Here is a 22650-nt window from a genome sequence, read left to right as displayed (position 1 = left end):
ATGACCAGCCTTGCCGCATGAGCGACAATGCTTGGGTTGCCCAGCGTAGACCAGGTAGCCACGGTTTCCCCCGATAGCGAAACTGGAAGGAGGGTGGAAAATGGCTCCCTTACCATCGGTCTTTAGCGTGACCTTAAACAGGCGTTTGCCTGTCCAGATCCCCAAGTCGTCTCGAATCTCGGTGCCGCTCCCCACCTTATCGAAGTACCTGGTGAGGAAGGTGACCACGTCGGCGACAGGGACGAAGGGGTTGTACACATGCACCATCACCTCACGTTCCCGTTGCAACGGCAGAGAAAAGTGCGGCTCCGCCGTCAGGATCTTCATCTCCGGCAGGTCTCTCTTCTCCTCGAACACCCTCAGGAGCCGGACGCAGTCTGCCACCCGCTTGAACGTCACGTCAAAATAACCGCCTTTGCGGGAGTCGTGCAGGGTGAAGATCTCCGTAGCTTGGAAGCCGCACGCCTTCAACAGGATCCTCCTGGTGAAGAAGCCCCGATCCATAGGTGATCCTCCTTCGCTGTGGTTCACCGTGACTCGGACGGTGATAGGTAACCCACGGTATGGATTTCGATTGCGATTGGTTATAGCCCTTCCATCCCGACCTTGCCTTGGTAGGACCATGGTGTCGCCCCTGCAACACTTGATCTTAGCCAAAAGGCCGAGAAGCGATTCCATTCGCCTTCCTTGTTACCTGCTGTACCTGCATACTAGCTTTCAGCGATTCGTGCGCGAGGACACCCAGATCCCTCTGTGCTGAAGCATTTCTGAAGTTTCTCTCCATTTGAATAATAAGTCGCCTTTTTATTCTTCTGACCAAAATGGATAACCGCACACTTATTAAACTTATTTAACTTAGTTAAACTCCATCTGCCAAATTTTGGCCCATTCACCTAACCTGTCCATATCCATTTGTAAATTTCTTATTTCTTCATTGCAACTTACTTTCCCACCTATTTTGGTGTCATCTGCAAATTTAGCTATAGTACCTTCTACTCCTGAATCCAAGTAAATAGTTGGGGGCCGAGGACCGAACCCTGTGGCACCCCACTAGTTACAGCTTGGCATCCACAAAAGACCCATTTATCTTGACTCTCTGCTTTCTGTTGGTTAGCCAATCCTCTATCCAAGCTAATATATTACCCTTAGCTGCGTGTGATCTTATCTTGTGTATTAATCTTTTGTGCGGCACCTTATCAAATGCCTTCTGGAAGTCCAGACATACTACATCTACAGGATCCCCGTTATCCACTTTGCTTGTCACATCTTCAAAGAACTCTAGCAAATTAGTCAAACACGATTTACTCTTCGTAAAGCCATGCCGACTCTGAGGGATTGCATTTTGACTTGCATTTTAGGAAGGTAGTGGAGGCATTGGAGAGAGTGCAGAAGAGGTTTACGAGTTTGGTTCCAGGGGCGAGGAAGTTGAGTTATGAAGTAAGATTGGAGAAGTTGGGACTGTATTCCTTGGGGAAAAGAAGTCTGAGAGGAGACTTGATAGAGGTATTGAAAATCATGAGGGGTCTGGAGAGAGTAGATAGGGAGAAACTGTTTGCACCGGGGCAAGGATCGAGAAGGAGAGGGCACAGGTTTAAAGTAACTGGCAAAAGAAGCAAAAGCGATAGGAGCAGCGAGCGGTCAGGGTCTGGAATGCACCACCTGATAGCGCGGCGGAGGCAGGTTCAATTGAAGAGGGAATGAGATGATTATTTGAAAAGAAAGCATGTGCCGGGTTACGTGGAGAAGGCAGGAGAAAGGCACGAGGTGAAATGTTCACCGGGAGAGCTGGTGCAGGCACGACGGGCGGAATGGGCTCCTTGTGCAATGTAAGGATTGTGTGAATGTGGATGTAGAGGTTTCGGAGTAGCTGTGTAAAGTGTGTGAGCTTTGAGGTGTGAGTTTTGATTGTTGCTGTGTCAGCAGCAGCAGCGGCAGCGGCAGCAGAGAGCTGGTTTAAAATGTTGTGAGGCGAAAGGTGCAGCTGAGAGAGTGTTTGAGAGGTGTATTTGCAAGTGAAAGCTGTTTTTGTATAAGTGAGGTAGAGTGTTTGTGAGATGAGAGTGCTGTCTGTGAGTGTTGGGTGAGCGTGCGTGTTTTTTGTGTGTAGCTGCTGCGGGTGAGTGAGTGAGAGAGAGAGAGAGAGAGAGAGAGAGAAAGAAAGAAAGTTGGATAAAAACAAAAAGCTAAAAGCTACTGCGGATGCTGGAAATCCAAAACAAAATAAAAACAGAATTACCTGGAAAAACTCAGCAAGTCTGGCAGCATCGGCCGAGAAGAAACCAGTCAACGTTTCGAGCCCTCATGGCCCTTCAGCAGAACTGAAGCATAGTTTCAACAAGGGAGAAATATAAATTGGTTTAAGGTGGGTGGGGGGGGAAGAGACACATTGAGGGTGTAGTGTGAGCAGATAATCAAAAGATGTCAGAGACAAAAGGGTCAAAGAGGTGTTGAAGGTAGTGGTCTTTGTCTGAGAAAAGTGCTAATTAAGAATGCAAGACAGGATATTCAAAGTACAGCTCTAGTGGGGGTGGGGTGGAAAGACTAAAGACCTTTAGTCTTTCCACCCCACCCCCACTAGAGCTGTACTTTGAATATCCTGTCTTGCATTCTTAATTAGCACTTTTCTCAGACAAAGACCACCACCTTCAACACCTCTTTGACCCTTTTGTCTCTGACATCTTTTGATTATCTGCTCACACCACACCCTCAATGTGTCTCTTCCCCCCCACCCACCTTAAACCAATTTATATTTCTCCCTTGTTGAAACTATGCTTCAGTTCTGCTGAAGGGCCATGAGGGCTCGAAACGTTGACTGATTTCTTCTCGGCCGATGCTGCCAGACTTGCTGAGTTTTTCCAAAGAAAGTTGGATTTTGGAACATGTACATGTTGAGAAGTAAAGAAAGCAGATGTTTGTAAGAAAACTATTTTTAGCATTGAAAATCCCCTGGAAAGGGGAGGGTGCACCGTTCCCAGAGATACTGCAATACCGGGTCGATGCGTGGAGTGGACGGAGCAAGCCCCTATTCCATCTCCCTGCTCCAAAAATCAATTTAATATATGGTCCCCAGATAAGGGACGTATCAGATATTAAACTGATAAGAACAGATACTACACTTGATCTTAGCCAAAAGGCCGAGAAGCGATGCCGGCGCCGCCCTTGACTTCCCCGAGTGCCATCTGCCTTCCCTCCTTTAAAGCAGACTGACAGCGTTCAAAGACTTATGTATATATATATCTAAGCACTGACGGTTTCACTGTTGGCATATTTGTCCCGGGATTTCTAATTGGAAAAGTTGCCTTTGTTCTCTCTCTTTCAGTGAGACTGCATCAGAGTTATGTAGATCGGCAGTATTCCACCAATCAGATGGGAGAGGGTTGTGCCTATCCACATGGACGTCAGTGTCAGAGGCTGCTGTGGAAGAAGCTTTTGAAAGCAGTTGCGTGTCTTGCAGGGCGTGAGTGACAATGCAGCAAGCAAGTGTGCAGAGCTGCACACATAGAGTCCTAGATTGGTTAGAGCAGAAAAGGAGGCCATTCGGCCTGTCGTGTCTGTGCTAGCTCTTTGCAAGAGCAACTCCCCTAGTGCCACTCACCTGCCTTTTCCCCATAGCCCTGCAAATATTTTCTCTTCAGATAATTATCCGATTCTCTTTTGAAAGCCACTCTTGAAAGTGCCCCCAGCACACTCTCAGGCAGTGCATTGCAGATTCTAACCACTCGCTGCGCAAGAAGGTTTCTCCTCATGTCGCCTTAGTTCTTTTGCCATTCACTTTAAATGGGGGTCCTCCATGTTGTGTTTTCCACCTTACGCAAACACACCGACGACACAAAGAGGATCGCTAACTCAATTCTTTGATTTGAAGAGATGAAATATATACAACAATATCTAGGTCTCTAGGACAGCTCCTATCATCGGCCCGAGAATTATACATGAGTATATACACGTCACACCCTGCCTGGCGATGCACAGCAATTTTAGATACGCTCTTTAAAGGTATACCACAACAACTCCAAGCTGTACCCTTAAATAATAAGAACTATTTACATTACAACAAATTGCTCTTCTGTGTTTGAACCTACAATTGTACAAAGTGATCACCTTATGAGTCCCTGGGACGGAATGGTGGTTCGTTGATACTGTGAAGTTGGTTTGAGATTGCCGTACGTTCTCACAATTCTGGTTGTCTGTAGGAGTCTTGCGCTGGGATCGTGTCTTAGATCGCGTTCTGCTTGCGATGGGGTTACTTGGTGTTTCTTGTTCTGGTACTTCCCTGATTCGCCATCGGTTTCTTCACAATGGGTGCTCGTACTTGATCTGATCATGGTTCTGGACAGATGCTGCTGATTTCTGCCGGATTTCATGTTCCATCGGTTGGGTGTTGTAGTCATACCTTTTGTCCAATGATGACTGGGAAGGGTTGTTCGCACTGTAATTCTGCTGGTGAAGGAGTGGTTGCACTGAGCGCTGTCGCTCTAAGGTGTAGCATTGTGACAGGCCGTCACAAGCCTTGTTTACTTTGCTGACATTTCATAAGTAAGCACTTTACAGTATATACATTCCGCCATGCTATTGGACCTGGGGCAGTGTGGTGATGCGGTAGTACGGTCAACTCCCCACTTTTCACACATCGGTGCGCAGACCGATCAACACCTGCGACCACTTCGAACCGGCCTCGGGTGCCAAGGGTAAACCGTGGCAAGAGCGAGGCCGTGCCCTTTGGGAACTGAACTAAGCTTTGTCCCTTTCACCAGCAGGTCAGACTGCCTGAAGCTGCTGGGGATATGGTTCGGAGGGACCAGGGAATGCGTTAGAAACTGGAAGGAGCGAGTAGCCATGGTGAGAAAAGAACTGGGCTTGTGGGAGCAAAGCTCCCTCTCCATTGCGGGTAAGAACCTGCTCATCAGGCGTGAGGCACTCTCAGTGTTGTACATGGCGCAGGTCTGGCCCATTCCTCACTCCTGCGCTGTGGCGATCACGCGAGCCAACTTCCGCTTTGTCTGGAGGTCAAAAGTGGACCATGTTTGCAGGGACATGATGTAAAAAACCTCTGGATGAAGGGGGAGAAAACATGCCCAACATCACCCTCATCCTGATGGCCACCTTTGTGTATGGCTGTATCAAGCTGTGTGTAGACCCAAACACCAAGCGTCACTACGTGCTGAGGTTCTACCTGTCCCTGGTGTTGCGAAGGATGGGTCTGGTCACGCTGCCACGGAAAGCTCCAAGTGCCATATCACCTGTCCCGTGTGGAAAAATTATGCAGAGGAACCGCAAGTCCATCAGGCAGTGGTTAGCACGTATCACCCTAGAGGCCCTGCGGGAAAAGGAGATGGTGGATCCCGTCGGATGGTTCGCCGAACAGACTGTCAGGGTCATTTGGCAGAATGCCTCATCACCAGAACCTTCCAACAAGCACAAAGACGTAGCTTGGCTGGTGGTGAGAAAGGACCTTGCCGTCAGGTCCTTCCTACACGCCAGGAGCCTCACCCCCTCTGCACGTTGCCCTCGAGGTGGCTGTGGTGGGGAAGAGACCGTTGCCCACCTCCTTGTGGAATCTGCCTTTGCAGAAAAGGTCTGAAGAGAGTGGCCGTGGTTCTTGTCGAGGTTCATCCCGAGCAGTTCCGTGACACAGGTCCGGACACTGTGCTCTACGGGCTGTTCCCAGGGACACACGCCGAGACAAGCATCAACTGCAGCCGGAGGATCAACTCGGTGAAAGACGCTCTTTGGCTGCCTGAAACTTCTTGGTCTTCCATTGCAAAGAGTTGGCACATTCCAAGGTCCAGGACTACGTGCTGAGGGACGCACTAAAGTTTGGGGCAGAGGCGCAATGGGGAAAGGTGGCTGTCTACGACCTTTCAGCCATAGTGCACCAAGGGGCTGGGATTTGCATAGGCTCCTCGGGCTGTAAGACACACGGTGAATGTTTCCAGTGAATACTACATGTATCACTTTTGCCTTGAAGCACCTCAGAGTGAAACATGATCTATGTAGGCAACTTAAATACCATTGCACTGTCTGACTGTCTGTTATGACCATTTTGAAATGTCTGCAATGTTCCTTCCTGCAATGGTTGCGCTAGATGTGTCGTGTAACTGGCAGGTAATGGGAAATTTCGAGAAACGGTCAGTCACAAGGGAGAACACGTGACAGGCATGAGAGACAATCCACGAGTCTTTGTAGCTGAGTTTCCGTGTGAGCAACTAGCTCACAGCGCAGAGGAGTTCTTCGATCGAGGCCTGCTGTATTTTTGTCTTTGCTTTCAGTTTGGGCAGTCAAAGAACAAAGAACAAAAAAAACGTACAGCACAGGAACATGTATTTCGGCCCTCCAAGCCTGCGCCGATCAGTCTGTGGAGCTTGCCGGCTGACCTGGCATGCAGCTAAACTCCTTCCACATCTACAGGGAAGGCAAAGTCAGGAGCGTTTCTCTCAGAGCGTAGTGAGTCTTTGGAACTCTCTTCCTCAAAAGGTGGTGGAAACAGGGTCTTTGAATATTTTCAAGACAGAGCTGGATAGATTAACAAGGCGGGGTGGAAGGTTATCGGTGGTAGGCAGGAATGTGGGGTTGAGGTTGCAATCAGATCAGCCATGATCTTCTGAATAGTGGAGCAGGCTCTTGGGGCCCAGTGGCCTACTCCTGCTCCTAAGTTGTATGTTCGTACATGTAGGGGCATTAGTTTTTACTGATTCCAGTACTTCTCCTGCACTGAACCTGGAGAGTACTACGTCAGCTGCTGTTGAGTTGTTTCCTGATGCCCTGCTTTCTTTTGTACGAGCTGTCTAGCATCCTCGTTATGGGCTTCCTTTGCTTGGCATTGGGCCTTCTTTTGGGCTGACTGTTGGTCTATTTCCTTTACGGGATGTCAGCATGACATCACCAGAAGGGAAATGTGTCATGTTATGAAGTCACAGTAAATAGGTCCAATGCATTATATCATTATAATAACACAAGATGATGATCAGCAGTGAGAAGACAGGTGGCAGCAAGGATAAGTACAGGTACGACACAGTGAACAGCCTTAGATCCTGTTAAAATGTTGAAAATGTTTCTCCCCTTCTCAAAGATTATTTCCTTCAAAATTTTAGAAATCTTTCAGCTTCAACCAGAAGTCACATACAAGCCAAACAACAAAACCACCTGCGTGCACAGCACAGCACACCATCTGCCAGCCTGCAATGATGTCGGCTCTCTTTTAATCACCTTTTCACCTCCAATCAGTCCTATTCAGCAGGCAAGCAAAGGAGCGCAGAAAATACATCTGCACGGCTGCTTCTAACTTCTAGAAAGGGAACAGCCTTATCCTAGGAAAGTGAAAAATATCTATACTGTCACAAAGTGATGCACTTGAACTGCAAAACACCACGCTTACCTGAGCTTGTGTCACAGTTTTTGCTGTCTACCTCAGCCAGTATTTTTCTGTATTCTCAGTCGTCCATCCTGGCTTCTTGCTTTCTCTGCAGCTTTCAGATGCCTCCCCTTGGCCGGCCTCAGTGCTCAGTGACAGATCAGCGCTCGCTATTATTTGTCCTCAGTGGTAACTGCTAGGGGAGAAATGCTTGACTTTTTCAATCACCTTTTACCTCAGTAAAATCCAAGTAGAACCTAAAGTGGCAATGCTTCTCCCTCTCAGCACCCAACATGTCTTGCCTTTTCTTCAGGTTGGCTTTGAGTAAGCACAACAGTTGCTGCCTGGCTGCCATTAGAGACAGTTTTCAAGTACAGAGACAAGGGGCAGCCCCATGACCCCTCCCCCGACTCCTGCACAATATGCAAATATAGCACATTGTCTGAGTGCAATTTGGGAGCTGAAGATGGTTTCACAGTGGGATACAAGATATGAGGAGAGGTCACAGTCAACGTTTCCTCACAGACACACCGCCACATAAGCCCCTTTAAATTTGCGCGGCTGTGCAAAAAATTTAATGGGCCCGCACACTTAAACAAATCGGTCACGCACTGTAATGACTCGCCTCATTCAGTTCAACAGAAATTAGGATCATGTTTTTAACCTGTGCCCTCGTTTTAAAATATTTTGTGTTCCATATTTACTTTCTCAATTTGTTATTAACTTACTTTACACTGCTTTATATCCTATCTTGTCGCAGATGTGGATCAGTCTGCGCACCGACAGCGGATCCGACCAGAAGACGGCGACGTCGTCCATGTACAGGGAGGCTTTTACCTGAATGCCTCCACTGCCTGGGATCGTCACTCCTCTTATGCCCGGATCCTTCCTGATGGACTCGGCAAAGGGTTCTATGCAACACACGAAAAGAACAGGCGAGAGAGGACAGCCCTGCCTGACTCCAGATTTAATCGGAAAGCTATCTGTTTCCCACCCGTTGATTGAGACTGCGCTACTGATGTTAGTGTAGAGCAGTTGGATCCAATTTCGAATTCCCTCCCCAAACCCCATTTTGGAGCGCACATCTACCATGTAGGTGTGGGATATTCTGTCAAAGGCCTTCTCCTGATCCAAGCTGATGAGGCAGGTATCCACCCCCCTGTCCTGTACATAGGCAATCGTATCCCTGAGCAGCGCCAGGCTGTCAGAGATCTTCCTGCCTGGCACAGAGCAGGTCTGGTCAGGGTGAATCACCAATTCCAGAGCGGATTTGACCCGGTTGGTGATGACCTTGGACAGAATCTTATAGTCCACATTCAACAGTGAAATGGGTCGCCAATTTCTAATTTCCTCCCTTTCCCCCTTGTGCTTGTAGATGAGGGTGATGATGCCTTTCCTCATGGATTCTGACATACTACCGGCCAGGAGCATACTCTCGTACACTCCTAGCAGGTCTGGCCCGATCAAGTCCCACAGAGCCGAATACAACTCCGTCGGCAAGCCGTCGCTTCCGGGGGTTTTACTCTTCTCCAAGGACTCGAGGGCCTTAGTCAGTTCATCAGGAGTTAGCGGTTTGTCCAGGCTCTCCCGCGTACTGTGGTCTAAGACCTCCGTGATAGAGGACAGGAAGGACTGGGAGGCCGTGCTGTCCGTGGGCTTCACGTCATACAATCCGGCATAAAAGGATTTGCTGATCCTCAGAATGTCGGACCGTGATGACTTTACTGAGCCGTCTTCTTCCTTCAGGCTGCTGATCACAGAGCGCTCTCTGTGTACCTTTTGGAAGAAGAAACGTGAGCACGTCTCATCCTGCTCCATGGAGCGGACTCTGGAACGGAAGATGATCTTGGAGGCCTCCGAGGCAAAGTGCGAGGCTTGCTGGCCCTTCACCTCTTGGAGCTCCTCCTTGACATCGACCCCCATCGACTGCAGCCGGAGCAGATTCTGCATCTTTTTCTGGAGTCGGGACATTTCCCTCGGTTCCTTTCTAGCTTTCTGGGTGCCTTTGAGGATGAAAAACCTCGTGATGTTTCCCTTGATCGCTTCCCACCAGTGTGTCAGGGACTCAAAGAGGGGTTTCACGGTTCTCCAACCTTTGTAATCCCTCTTGAGCTCCTCAATGTTCTCTGGGGTCAGCAGTTGCACATTTAGCTTCCATGCCCCCCTGCCCACCCTCAGGTCCTTCTCCAAGTGGCAGTCCGCCAGTAGGAGGCAGTGGTCAGAGAAGAACACCGGCTTGACCTCGGTGGATCTGACTGTGAATGCACGGGACACAAACAGGAAGTCTATCCTGGAACGAATGGACCCGTCTGGCCGCGACCAGGTGTATCTACGCTGCGCTCCGTCTGCAGGGTTGCTGAAGACGTCGTGCAGCTTGGCATCCTTAACTGTTTCCATCAGGGATCTGGACGTAGCGTCCAATCTGCTGCCGGCCCTGCCAGCGAGTGTTGGGTGAGAGTGCGTGTTTTTTGTGTGTAGCTGCTGCGGGTGAGTGAGTGAGTGAGAGAGAGAGAGAGAGAGAGAGAGAGAAAGAAAGAAAGTTGGATTTTGGAACATGTACATGTTGAGAAGTAAAGAAAGCAGATGTTTGTAAGAAAACTATTTTTAGCATTGAAAATCCCCTGGAAAGGGGAGGGTGCACCGTTCCCAGAGATACTGCAATACCGGGTCGATGTGTGGAGTGGACGGAGCAAGCCCCTATTCCATCTCCCTGCTCCAAAAATCAATTTAATATATGGTCCCCAGATAAGGGACGTATCAGATATTAAACTGATAAGAACAGATTTTTTTTTTTTTTTTGTAAAAATATACTTTATTCATAAAATATCTTCAATCACATTCCACACCATTTCAAAAACAACCTTACAAGGGTACAATCCAGGGTTAAACTTTTACAAAATGTATCACCAGGTGCATTAGTACAAACAATATTACAATCATTTACAGCCTTTCATTTTGATCTGTACAGCCCGAGGGGCTCTAAACAGTTCCCAGTCTCTCGGTGCGCTGTGGTAGAAAGGTCTTAGACAGCGACCCTTCCCCATTGCGCCTTTGCGGCAGCTGCCCCAAGCTTTAGTGCGTCCCTCAGCACGTAGTCCTGGACTTTGGATTGTGCCAGTCCGCAACAATCGGTCGGGGACAACTCTTTGTGCTGGAAGACCAACAAGTTTCGGGCAGACCAAAGCGCCTCTTTCACCGAGTTGATGATCCTCCAGCTGCAGTCGATGTTTGTCTCGGTGTGTGTCCCTGGGAACAGCCCGTAGAGCACAGAGTCCTGTGTCACAGAACTGCTCGGGATGAACCTCGACAGCAACCACTGCATCTCTCTCCAGACTTTCTTTGCAAAGGCACAATCCACAAGGAGGTGGACAACGGTCTCTTCCCCACCACAGCCACCTCGAGGGCAACGTGCAGAGGGGGTGAGCTTCCTGGCGTGTAGGAAGGATCTGACGGGGAGGGCCTTTCTCACCACCAGCCAAGCTACGTCTTGGTGCTTGTTGGAAAGTTCTGGCGATGAGGCATTCTGCCAAATGACTTTGACAGTCTGCTCGGGGAACCATCCCACAGGGTCCACCCTCTCCTTATCCCTCAGGGCCTCTAGGACGTTACGTGCTGACCACTGCCTGATGGACTTGTGGTCAAAGGTGTTTTTCTGCATCAATTTTTCCACCAGGGACAGGTGGTACGGCACGGTCCAACTACTTGGAGCGTTCCGCGGCAGCGTGGCCAGACCCATCCTTCGCAACACCGGGGACAGGTAGAACCTCAGCACGTAGTGACGCTTGGTGTTTGCGTACTGAGGGTCTACGCACCGCTTGATGCAGCCGCACACAAAGGTGGCCATCAGTATGAGGGCGATGTTGGGCACGTTTTTTCCCCCTTTATCTAGAGGCTTGTAGATCGCGTCCCTGCGGACACGATCCATTTTCGACCTCCAGATAAAGCGGAAGATGGCTCGAGTGATCGCCGTCGCGCAGGAGTCTGGAATGGGCCAGACCTGCGCCACGTACAGCAACAGCGAGAGTACCTCACACCTGATGACCAGGTTCTTACCCGCAATGGAGAGGGAGCGTCGCTCCCACATGCCCAGTTTCCTCTTCACCATAGCCACTCGCTCCTTCCAGTTTCTAACGCATGCCCCGGTCCCTCCGAACCATATCCCCAGCACCTTCAGGCCGTCAGCCCTGACAGTGAAGGGGACAAAGGATCGGTCAGCCCAGTTCCCAAAGAACATGGCCTCGCTCTTCCCACGATTTACCTTGGCTCCCGAGGCCAGTTCGAACTGGTCGCAGATGTGCATCAGTCTGCGCACCGACAGCGGATCCGAGCAGAAGACGGCGACGTCGTCCATGTACAGGGAGGCTTTTACCTGAGTGCCTCCACTGCCTGGGATCGTCACTCCTCTTATGCCCGGATCCTTCCTGATGGACTCGGCAAAGGGTTCTATGCAACACACGAAAAGGACAGGCGAGAGAGGACAGCCCTGCCTGACTCCAGATTTAATCGGAAAGCTATCCGTTTCCCACCCATTGATTGAGACTGCGCTACTGATGTTAGTGTAGAGCAGTTGGATCCAATTTCGAATTCCCTCCCCAAACCCCATTTTGGAGAGCACATCCCCCATGTAGGTGTGCGATATTCTGTCAAAGGCCTTCTCCTGATCCAAGCTGATGAGGCAGGTATCCACACCCCTGTCCTGTACATAGGCAATCGTATCCCTGAGCAGCGCCAGGCTGTCAGAGATCTTCCTGCCTGGCACAGAGCAGGTCTGGTCAGGGTGAATCACCAATTCCAGAGCGGATTTGACCCGGTTGGCGATGACCTTGGACAGAATCTTATAGTCCACATTCAACAGTGAAATGGGTCGCCAATTTCTAATTTCCTCCCTTTCCCCCTTGTGCTTGTAGATGAGGGTGATGATGCCTTTCCTCATGGATTCTGACATACTACCGGTCAGGAGCATACTCTCGTACACTCCTAGCAGGTCTGGGCCGATCAAGTCCCACAGAGCCGAATACAACTCCGCCGGCAAGCCGTCGCTTCCGGGGGTTTTACTCTTCTCGAAGGACTCGAGGGCCTTAGTCAGTTCCTCAGGAGTTAGCGGTTTGTCCAGGCTCTCCCGCGTACTGTGGTCTAAGACCTCCGTGATAGAGGACAGGAAGGACTGGGAGGCCGTGCTGTCCGTGGGCTTCACGTCATACAGTCCGGCATAAAAGGATTTGCTGATCCTCAGAATGTCGGACCGTGATGACTTTACTGAGCCGTCTTCTTCCTTCAGGCTGCTGATCACAGAGCGCTCTCTGTGTACCTTTTGGAAGAAGAAACGTGAGCACGTCTCATCCTGCTCCACGGAGCGGACTCTGGAACGGAAGATGATCTTGGAGGCCTCCGAGGCAAAGTGCGAGGCTTGCTGGCCCTTCACCTCTTGGAGCTCCTCCTTGACATCGACCCCCATCGACTGCAGCCGGAGCAGATTCTGCATCTGTTCCTGGAGTCGGGACATTTCCCTCTGTTCCTTTCTAGCTTTCTGGGTGCCTTTGAGGATGAAGAACCTCTTGATGCTTCCCTTGATCACTTCCCACCAGTGTGTCAGGGACTCAAAGAGGGGTTTCACGGTTCTCCAACCTTTGTAATCCCTCTTGAGCTCCTCAATGTTCTCTGGGGTCAGCAGTTGCACATTTAGCTTCCATGCCCCCCTGCCCACCCTCAGGTCTTCCTCCAAGTGGCAGTCCGCCAGTAGGAGGCAGTGGTCAGAGAAGAACACCGGCTTGACCTCGGTGGATCTGACTGTGAATGCACGGGACACAAACAGGAAGTCTATCCTGGAACGAATGGACCCGTCTGGCCGCGACCAGGTGTATCTACGCTGCGCTCCGTCTGCAGGGTTGCTGAAGACGTCGTGCAGCTTGGCATCCTTAACTGTTTCCATCAGGGATCTGGACGTAGCGTCCAATCTGCTGCCGGCCCTGCCGGCGAGTGTTGGGTGAGAGTGCGTGTTTTTTGTGTGTAGCTGCTGCGGGTGAGTGAGTGAGTGAGAGAGAGAGAGAGAGAGAGAGAGAAAGAAAGAAAGTTGGATTTTGGAACATGTACATGTTGAGAAGTAAAGAAAGCAGATGTTTGTAAGAAAACTATTTTTAGCATTGAAAATCCCCTGGAAAGGGGAGGGTGCACCGTTCCCAGAGATACTGCAATACCGGGTCGATGCGTGGAGTGGACGGAGCAAGCCCCTATTCCATCTCCCTGCTCCAAAAATCAATTTAATATATGGTCCCCAGATAAGGGACGTATCAGATATTAAACTGATAAGAACAGATTTTTTTTTTTTTTTTTTTGTAAAAATATACTTTATTCATAAAATATCTTCAATCACATTCAAAACCATTTCAAAAACAACATTACAAGGGTACAATCCAGGTTACACTTTTACAAAATGTATCACCAGGTGCATCAGTACAAACAATATTACAGTCATTTACAGCCTTTCATTTTGATCTGTACAGCCCGAGGGGCTCTAAACAGTTCCCAGTCTCTCGGTGCGCTGTGGTAGAAAGGTCTTAGACAGCGACCCTTCCCCATTGCGCCTTTGCGGCAGCTGCCCCAAGCTTTAGTGCGTCCCTCAGCACGTAGTCCTGGACTTTGGATTGTGCCAGTCCGCAACAATCGGTCGGGGACAACTCTTTGTGCTGGAAGACCAACAAGTTTCGGGCAGACCAAAGCGCCTCGTTCACCGAGTTGATGATCCTCCAGCTGCAGTTGATGTTTGTCTCGGTGTGTGTCCCTGGGAACAGCCCGTAGAGCACAGAGTCCTGTGTCACAGAACTGCTCGGGATGAACCTCGACAGCAACCACTGCATCTCTCTCCAGACTTTCTTTGCAAAGGCACAATCCACAAGGAGGTGAACAACGGTCTCTTCCCCACCACAGCCACCTCGAGGGCAACGTGCAGAGGGGGTGAGCTTCCTGGCGTGTAGGAAGGATCTGACGGGGAGGGCCTTTCTCACCACCAGCCAAGCTACGTCTTGGTGCTTGTTGGAAAGTTCTGGCGATGAGGCATTCTGCCAAATGACTTTGACAGTCTGCTCGGGGAACCATCCCACAGGGTCCACCCTCTCCTTATCCCTCAGGGCCTCTAGGACGTTACGTGCTGACCACTGCCTGATGGACTTGTGGTCAAAGGTGTTTTTCTGAATCAATTTTTCCACCAGGGACAGGTGGTACGGCACGGTCCAACTACTTGGAGCGTTCCGCGGCAGCGTGGCCAGACCCATCCTTCGCAACACCGGGGACAGGTAGAACCTCAGCACGTAGTGACACTTGGTGTTTGCGTACTGAGGGTCTACGCACCGCTTGATGCAGCCGCACACAAAGGTGGCCATCAGTATGAGGGCGATGTTGGGCACGTTTTTTCCCCCTTTATCTAGAGGCTTGTACATCGCGTCCCTGCGGACCCGATCCATTTTCGACCTCCAGATAAAGCGGAAGATGGCTCGAGTTATCGCCGTCGCGCAGGAGTCTGGAATGGGCCAGACCTGCGCCACGTACAGCAACAGCGAGAGTACCTCACACCTGATGACCAGGTTCTTACCCGCAATGGAGAGGGAGCGTCGATCCCACATGCCCAGTTTCCTCTTCACCATAGCCACTCGCTCCTTCCAGTTTCTAACGCATGCCCCGGTCCCTCCGAACCATATCCCCAGCACCTTCAGGCCGTCAGCCCTGACAGTGAAGGGGACAAAGGATCGGTCAGCCCAGTTCCCAAAGAACATGGCCTCGCTCTTCCCACGATTTACCTTGGCTCCCGAGGCCAGTTCGAACTGGTCGCAGATGTGCATCAGTCTGCGCACCGACAGCGGATCCGAGCAGAAGACGGCGACGTCGTCCATGTACAGGGAGGCTTTTACCTGAGTGCCTCCACTGCCTGGGATCGTCACTCCTCTTATGCCCGGATCCTTCCTGATGGACTCGGCAAAGGGTTCTATGCAACACACGAAAAGGACAGGCGAGAGAGGACAGCCCTGCCTGACTCCAGATTTAATCGGAAAGCTATCTGTTTCCCACCCATTGATTGAGACTGCGCTACTGATGTTAGTGTAGAGCAGTTGGATCCAATTTCGAATTCCCTCCCCAAACCCCATTTTGGAGAGCACATCCCCCATGTAGGTGTGCGATATTCTGTCAAAGGCCTTCTCCTGATCCAAGCTGATGAGGCAGGTATCCACACCCCTGTCCTGTACATAGGCAATCGTATCCCTGAGCAGCGCCAGGCTGTCAGAGATCTTCCTGCCTGGCACAGAGCAGGTCTGGTCAGGGTGAATCACCAATTCCAGAGCGGATTTGACCCGGTTGGTGATGACCTTGGACAGAATCTTATAGTCCACATTCAACAGTGAAATGGGTCGCCAATTTCTAATTTCCTCCCTTTCCCCCTTGTGCTTGTAGATGAGGGTGATGATGCCTTTCCTCATGGATTCTGACATGCTGCCGGCCAGGAGCATACTCTCGTACACTTCTAGCAGGTCTGGGCCGATCAAGTCCCACAGAGCCGAATACAACTCCGCCGGCAAGCCGTCGCTTCCGGGGGTTTTACTCTTCTCGAAGGACTCGAGGGCCTTAGTCAGTTCGTCAGGAGTTAGCGGTTTGTCCAGGCTCTCCCGCGTACTGTGGTCTAAGACCTCCGTGATAGAGGACAGGAAGGACTGGGAGGCCGTGCTGTCCGTGGGCTTCACGTCATACAGTCCGGCATAAAAGGATTTGCTGATCCTCAGAATGTCGGACCGTGATGACTTTACTGAGCCGTCTTCTTCCTTCAGGCTGCTGATCACAGAGCGCTCTCTGTGTACCTTTTGGAAGAAGAAACGTGAGCACGTCTCATCCTGCTCCACGGAGCGGACTCTGGAACGGAAGATGATCTTGGAGGCCTCCGAGGCAAAGTGCGAGGCTTGCTGGCCCTTCACCTCTTGGAGCTCCTCCTTGACATCGACCCCCATCGACTGCAGCCGCAGCAGATTCTGCATCTTTTTCTGGAGTCGGGACATTTCCCTCTGTTCCTTTCTAGCTTTCTGGGTGCCTTTGCGGATGAAAAACCTCTTGATGCTTCCCTTGATCACTTCCCACCAGTGTGTCAGGGACTCAAAGAGGGGTTTCACGGTTCTCAAACCTTTGTAATCCCTCTTGAGCTCCTCAATGTTATCTGGGGTCAGCAGTTGCACATTTAGCTTCCATGCCCCCCTGCCCACCCTCAGGTCCGTCTCCAAGTGGCAGTCCGCCAGTAGGAGGCAGTGGTCAGAGAAGAACACCGGCTTGACCTCGGTGGATCTGACTGTGAATGCACGGGACACAAACAGGAAGTCTATCCTGGAACGAATGGACCCGTCTGGCCGCGACCAGGTGTATCTACGCTGCGCTCCGTCTGCAGGGTTGCTGAAGACGTCGTGCAGCTTGGCATCCTTAACTGTTTCCATCAGGGATCTGGACGTAGCGTCCAATCTGCTTCCGGCCCTGCCGGATCGTCCAGCCGCATCGATGATGCAGTTGAAGTCCCCGCCCAGAATGACCGGCCTGGAGGTCGCCAGCAGCAGTGGGAGCTGCTGAAAAACCTCCAGCCGCTCAGCCCCTTGTGCCGGGCCATACACGTTAATTAACCGGAGTGGAGCGTTCTTGTACATTACGTCTGCTACGAGGAGGCGCCCGCCCACCACCTCCTTGACCTCGGAGACGGTGAAGTTGCCTCCCCGCAGCAGAATACCCAGGCCGGAGGAACGAGAGTCGTTTCCGCCCGACCAGATCGATGGCCCGTGGGACCACCATCGTGACCATTGCCTGTAGGAGCTGAGGTGCGGTATCGCACACTCCTGCAGAAACAACAGGTCAGCTTTGACCTTGGCTAGGTAGTCCAAGGTCGCAACACATCGCGTAGTAGATTTAATGCTACGCACATTTATGGATACAATCTTTAAACCCATTTTAAAGCATTTATTCTCCTACCAAACCCACTGTCTCTGAGAGTCCCAGACCTTTAGTCTGCTCCTTCATACCCGTAGTGAGCTCAAATTCCTTCACTTTGGATGGGCTGAGGTAGATCTCCTTGGCCGTGTTCTGCTCCAGTGGCATCTGGAGGTTCTCGTAGAGAGCGGGTTTTGAGATGACCTTTGCTGGAGAAGCTTCTCCAAAACTCACCCCCTCTGGGGTGTTGCTGTTCCGGGCTTCCTGGAGCTGGGGTGCGATGATTGCCTCACTGCTCCCAGATTCCAGGGGCTGTGGTGCACTGGCCTCCTCAGGTTGCAGGCAAAGTTGGGGTGCGCTGGTCTCCTTGTTGTCTCCAATTTCCTGGAGCTCGGGTGTCTCGTCCTCCAACGCCCTGGAGCTTTGCCGCCTCTTCTGTCGGTGCCGCCCTGGCACTTCATCATCCGAAGAGCTGCTGCCCTTGTCGTCCGTGTCGGATGGGAGACGCCTCTTGCCGCTTCTCTGGGAAACGCCTTTGCTTCTTCTTCGCTCCCTCTTACTTTTCTTGTTCTTGTTCTTCACCGTCCGCCACTCCCCCTGCTGCTTTTCCACTGCTGCCTCCTCCTCCATTGATTCGCTGTCCTGAGGACTGGGAGGTTCAGGGGGTAGTGCTGTTGGTTGGCTCTCTGTTGCCTCAATCTCTTTCTCCACCTTGTCTCTCTCTGTGTCCTCCTTTGTCCCGTTGAGCTCCCTGGGGGCCTTGGTGGTTGGAGTGACACGAAACATTTCTTCTGCTTCCCCCTGGTCGGCTTTGGCTGCCTGTGCGTAAGTACGGCAGCGTTTGGGGCAGGTCCTGTAGAGGTGACCTGCCTCGCCACACAGGTTGCAGCACTTGGCCTGTTTGCAGTCTTTTGTCTGGTGCCCTTCCTGTTTGCAGATCTTGCAGAGGGAGGCGCTGCAGTTGGCCGCCACATGACCAGACTTGCCGCATGAGCGACAATGCTTGGGTTGCCCAGCGTAGACCAGGTAGCCACGGTTTCCCCCGATAGCGAAACTGGAAGGAGGGTGGAAAATGGCTCACTTACCATCGGTCTTTAGCGTGACCTTAAACAGGCGTTTGCCTGTCCAGATCCCCAAGTCGTCTCGAATCTCGGTGCCGCTCCCCACCTTATCGAAGTACCTGGTGAGGAAGGTGACCACGTCGGCGACAGGGACGAAGGGGTTGTACACATGCACCATCACCACACGTTCCCGTTGCAACGGCAGAGAAAAGTGCGGCTCCGCCGTCAGGATTTTCATCTCCGGCAGGTCTCTCTTCTCCTCGAACACCCTCAGGAGCCGGACGCAGTCTGCCACCCGCTTGAACGTCACGTCAAAATAACCGCCTTTGCGGGAGTCCTGCAGGGTGAAGATCTCCGTAGCTTGGAAGCCGCACGCCTTCAACAGGATCCTCCTGGTGAAGAAGCCCCGATCCATAGGTGATCCTCCTTCGCTGTGGTTCACCGTGACTCGGACGGTGATAGGTAACCCACGGTATGGATTTGGATTGCGATTGGTTATCGCCCTTCCATCCCACAGGACCATGGTGTCGCCCCTGCAACACTTGATCTTAGCCAAAAGGCCGAGAAGCGATTCCATTTGCCTTCCTTGTTACCTGCTGTACCTGCATACTAGCTTTCAGCGATTCGTGCGCGAGGACACCCAGATCCCTCTGTGCTGAAGCATTTCTGAAGTTTCTCTCCATTTGAATAATAAGTCGCCTTTTTATTCTTCTGACCAAAATGGATAACCGCACACTTATTAAACTTATTTAACTTAGTTAAACTCCATCTGCCAAATTTTGGCCCATTCACCTAACCTGTCCATATCCATTTGTAAATTTCTTATTTCTTCATTGCAACTTACTTTCCCACCTATTTTGGTGTCATCTGCAAATTTAGCTATAGTACCTTCTACTCCTGAATCCAAGTAAATAGTTGGGGCCCGAGGACCGAACCCTGTGGCACCCCACTAGTTACAGCTTGGCATCCACAAAAGACCCATTTATCTTGACTCTCTGCTTTCTGTTGGTTAGCCAATCCTCTATCCAAGCTAATATATTACCCTTAGCTGCGTGTGATCTTATCTTGTGTATTAATCATTTGTGCGGCACCTTATCAAATGCCTTCTGGAAGTCCAGACATACTACATCTACAGGATCCCCGTTATCCACTTTGCTTGTCACATCTTCAAAGAACTCTAGCAAATTAGTCAAACACGATTTACTCTTCGTAAAGCCATGCCGACTCTGAGGGATTGCATTTTGACTTGCATTTTAGGAAGGTAGTGGAGGCATTGGAGAGAGTGCAGAAGAGGTTTACGAGTTTGGTTCCAGGGGCGAGGAAGTTGAGTTATGAAGTAAGATTGGAGAAGTTGGGACTGTATTCCTTGGGGAAAAGAAGTCCGAGAGGAGACTTGATAGAGGTATTGAAAATCATGAGGGGTCTGGAGAGAGTAGATAGGGAAAAACTGTTTGCACCGGGGCAAGGATCGAGAAGGAGAGGGCACAGGTTTAAAGTAACTGGCAAAAGAAGCAAAAGCGATAGGAGCAGCGAGCGGTCAGGGTCTGGAATGCACCGCCTGATAGCGCGGCGGAGGCAGGTTCAATTGAAGAGGGAATGAGATGATTATTTGAAAAGAAAGCATGTGCCGGGTTACGTGGAGAAGGCAGGAGAAAGGCACGAGGTGAAATGTTCACCGGGAGAGCTGGTGCAGGCACGACGGGCGGAATGGGCTCCTTGTGCAATGTAAGGATTGTGTGAATGTGGATGTAGAGGTTTCGGAGTAGCTGTGTAAAGTGTGTGAGCTTTGAGGTGTGAGTTTTGTTTGTTGCTGTGTCAGCAGCAGCAGCGGCAGCGGCAGCAGAGAGCTGGTTTAAAATGTTGTGAGGCGAAAGGTGCAGCTGAGAGAGTGTTTGAGAGGTGTATTTGCAAGTGAAAGCTGTTTTTGTATAAGTGAGGTAGAGTGTTTGTGAGATGAGAGTGCTGTCTGTGAGTGTTGGGTGAGCGTGTGTGTTTTTTGTGTGTAGCTGCTGCGGGTGAGTGAGTGAGTGAGAGAGAGAGAAAGAGAGAAAGAAAGAAAGTTGGATTTTGGAACATGTACATGTTGAGAAGTAAAGAAAGCAGATGTTTGTAAGAAAACTATTTTTAGCATTGAAAATCCCCTGGAAAGGGGAGGGTGCACCGTTCCCAGAGATACTGCAATACCGGGTCGATGCGTGGAGTGGACGGAGCAAGCCCCTATTCCATCTCCTTGCTCCAAAAATCAATTTAATATATGGTCCCCAGATAAGGGACGTATCAGATATTAAACTGATAAGAACAGATTTTTTTTTTTTTTTGTAAAAATATACTTTATTCATAAAATATCTTCAATCACATTCCAAACCATTTCAAAAACAACATTACAAGGGTACAATCCAGGTTAAACTTTTACAAAATGTATCAGCAGGTGCATCAGTACAAACAATATTACAATCATTTACAGCCTTTCATTTTGATCTGTACAGCCCGAGGGGCTCTAAACAGTTCCCAGTCTCTCGGTGCGCTGTGGTAGAAAGGTCTTAGACAGCGACCCTTCCCCATTGCGCCTTTGCGGCAGCTGCCCCAAGCTTTAGTGCGTCCCTCAGCACGTAGTCCTGGACTTTGGATTGTGCCAGTCCGCAACAATCGGTCGGGGACAACTCTTTGTGCTGGAAGACCAACAAGTTTCGGGCAGACCAAAGCGCCTCTTTCACCGAGTTGATGATCCTCCAGCTGCAGTCGATGTTTGTCTCGGTGTGTGTCCCTGGGAACAGCCCGTAGAGCACAGAGTCCTGTGTCACAGAACTGCTCGGGATGAACCTCGACAGCAACCACTGCATCTCTCTCCAGACTTTCTTTGCAAAGGCACAATCCACAAGGAGGTGGACAACGGTCTCTTCCCCACCACAGCCACCTCGAGGGCAACGTGCAGAGGGGGTGAGCCTCCTGGCGTGTAGGAAGGATCTGACGGGGAGGGCCTTTCTCACCACCAGCCAAGCTACGTCTTGGTGCTTGTTGGAAAGTTCTGGCGATGAGGCATTCTGCCAAATGACTTTGACAGTCTGCTCGGGGAACCATCCCACCGAGTCCACCCTCTCCTTTTCCCTCAGGGCCTCTATGACGTTACGTGCTGACCACTGCCTGATGGACTTGTGGTCAAAGGTGTTTTTCTGCATCAATTTTTCAACCAGGGACAGGTGGTACGGCACGGTCCAACTACTTGGAGCGTTCCGCGGCAGCGTGGCCAGACCCATCCTTCGCAACACCGGGGACAGGTAGAACCTCAGCACGTAGTGACACTTGGTGTTTGCGTACTGAGGGTCTATGCACCGCTTGATGCAGCCACACACAAAGGTGGCCATCAGTATGAGGGCGATGTTGGGCACGTTTTTTCCCCCTTTATCTAGAGGCTTGTACATCGCGTCCCTGCGGACACGATCCATTTTCGACCTCCAGATAAAGCGGAAGATGGCTCGAGTGATCGCCATCGCGCAGGAGTCTGGAATGGGCCAGACCTGCGCCACGTACAGCAACAGCGAGAGTACCTCACACCTGATGACCAGGTTCTTACCCGCAATGGAGAGGGAGCGTCGCTCCCACATGCCCAGTTTCCTTTTCACCATAGCCACTCGATCCTTCCAGTTTCTAACGCATGCCCCGGTCCCTCCGAACCATATCCCCAGCACCTTCAGGCCGTCAGCCCTGACAGTGAAGGGGACAAAGGATCGGTCAGCCCAGTTCCCAAAGAACATGGCCTCGCTCTTCCCACGATTTACCTTGGCTCCCGAGGCCAGTTCGAACTGGTCGCAGACGTGCATCAGTCTGCGCACCGACAGCGGATCCGAGCAGAAGACGGCGACGTCGTCCATGTACAGGGAGGCTTTTACCTGAGTGCCTCCACTGCCTGGGATCGTCACTCCTCTTATGCCCGGATCCTTCCTGATGGACTCGGCAAAGGGTTCTATGCAGCACAAGAAAAGGACAGGCGAGAGAGGGCAGCCCTGCCTGACTCCAGATTTAATCGGAAAGCTATCTGTTTCCCACCCATTGATTGAGACTGCGCTACTGATGTTAGTGTAGAGCAGTTGGATCCAATTTCGATTTCCCTCCCCAAAGCCCATTTTGGAGAGCACATCCCCCATGTAGGTGTGCGATATTCTGTACAGATTTTTTTTTTTTTTGTAAAAATATACTTTATTCATAAAATATCTTCAATCACATTCAAAACCATTTCAAAAACAACATTACAAGGGTACAATCCAGGTTAAACTTTTACAAAATGTATCACCAGGTGCA

General features: G+C 50.8%; 2 non-coding genes and 2 pseudogenes across 2 annotated transcripts; all 4 read right to left on the bottom strand.

The window, feature by feature from the left end:
* Positions 1-2955: 2955 nt before the first annotated feature.
* Positions 2956-3146, bottom strand: LOC144673908 (U2 spliceosomal RNA). The gene has a single exon (XR_013574443.1). It is a non-coding gene; the product is annotated as a U2 spliceosomal RNA (small nuclear RNA).
* Positions 3147-9981: 6835 nt separating this feature from the next.
* LOC144673912 (U2 spliceosomal RNA) lies at positions 9982-10160 on the bottom strand (annotated as a pseudogene).
* A 3351-nt stretch (positions 10161-13511) lies between these two features.
* On the bottom strand, positions 13512-13693 carry LOC144673898 (U2 spliceosomal RNA). Its single transcript, XR_013574439.1, has one exon. It is a non-coding gene; the product is annotated as a U2 spliceosomal RNA (small nuclear RNA).
* Positions 13694-20504: 6811 nt separating this feature from the next.
* On the bottom strand, positions 20505-20682 carry LOC144673885 (U2 spliceosomal RNA; annotated as a pseudogene).
* Between the last annotated feature and the right edge of the window lie 1968 nt (positions 20683-22650).

Source organism: Cetorhinus maximus, unplaced genomic scaffold (genome assembly GCF_964194155.1).
Source record: "Cetorhinus maximus unplaced genomic scaffold, sCetMax3.hap1.1 HAP1_SCAFFOLD_510, whole genome shotgun sequence".
NCBI lineage: Eukaryota > Metazoa > Chordata > Chondrichthyes > Lamniformes > Cetorhinidae > Cetorhinus > Cetorhinus maximus.
The sequence above is the reverse complement of the archived record's forward strand: the minus strand, read 5'-3'. Positions and strand labels throughout refer to the sequence as shown.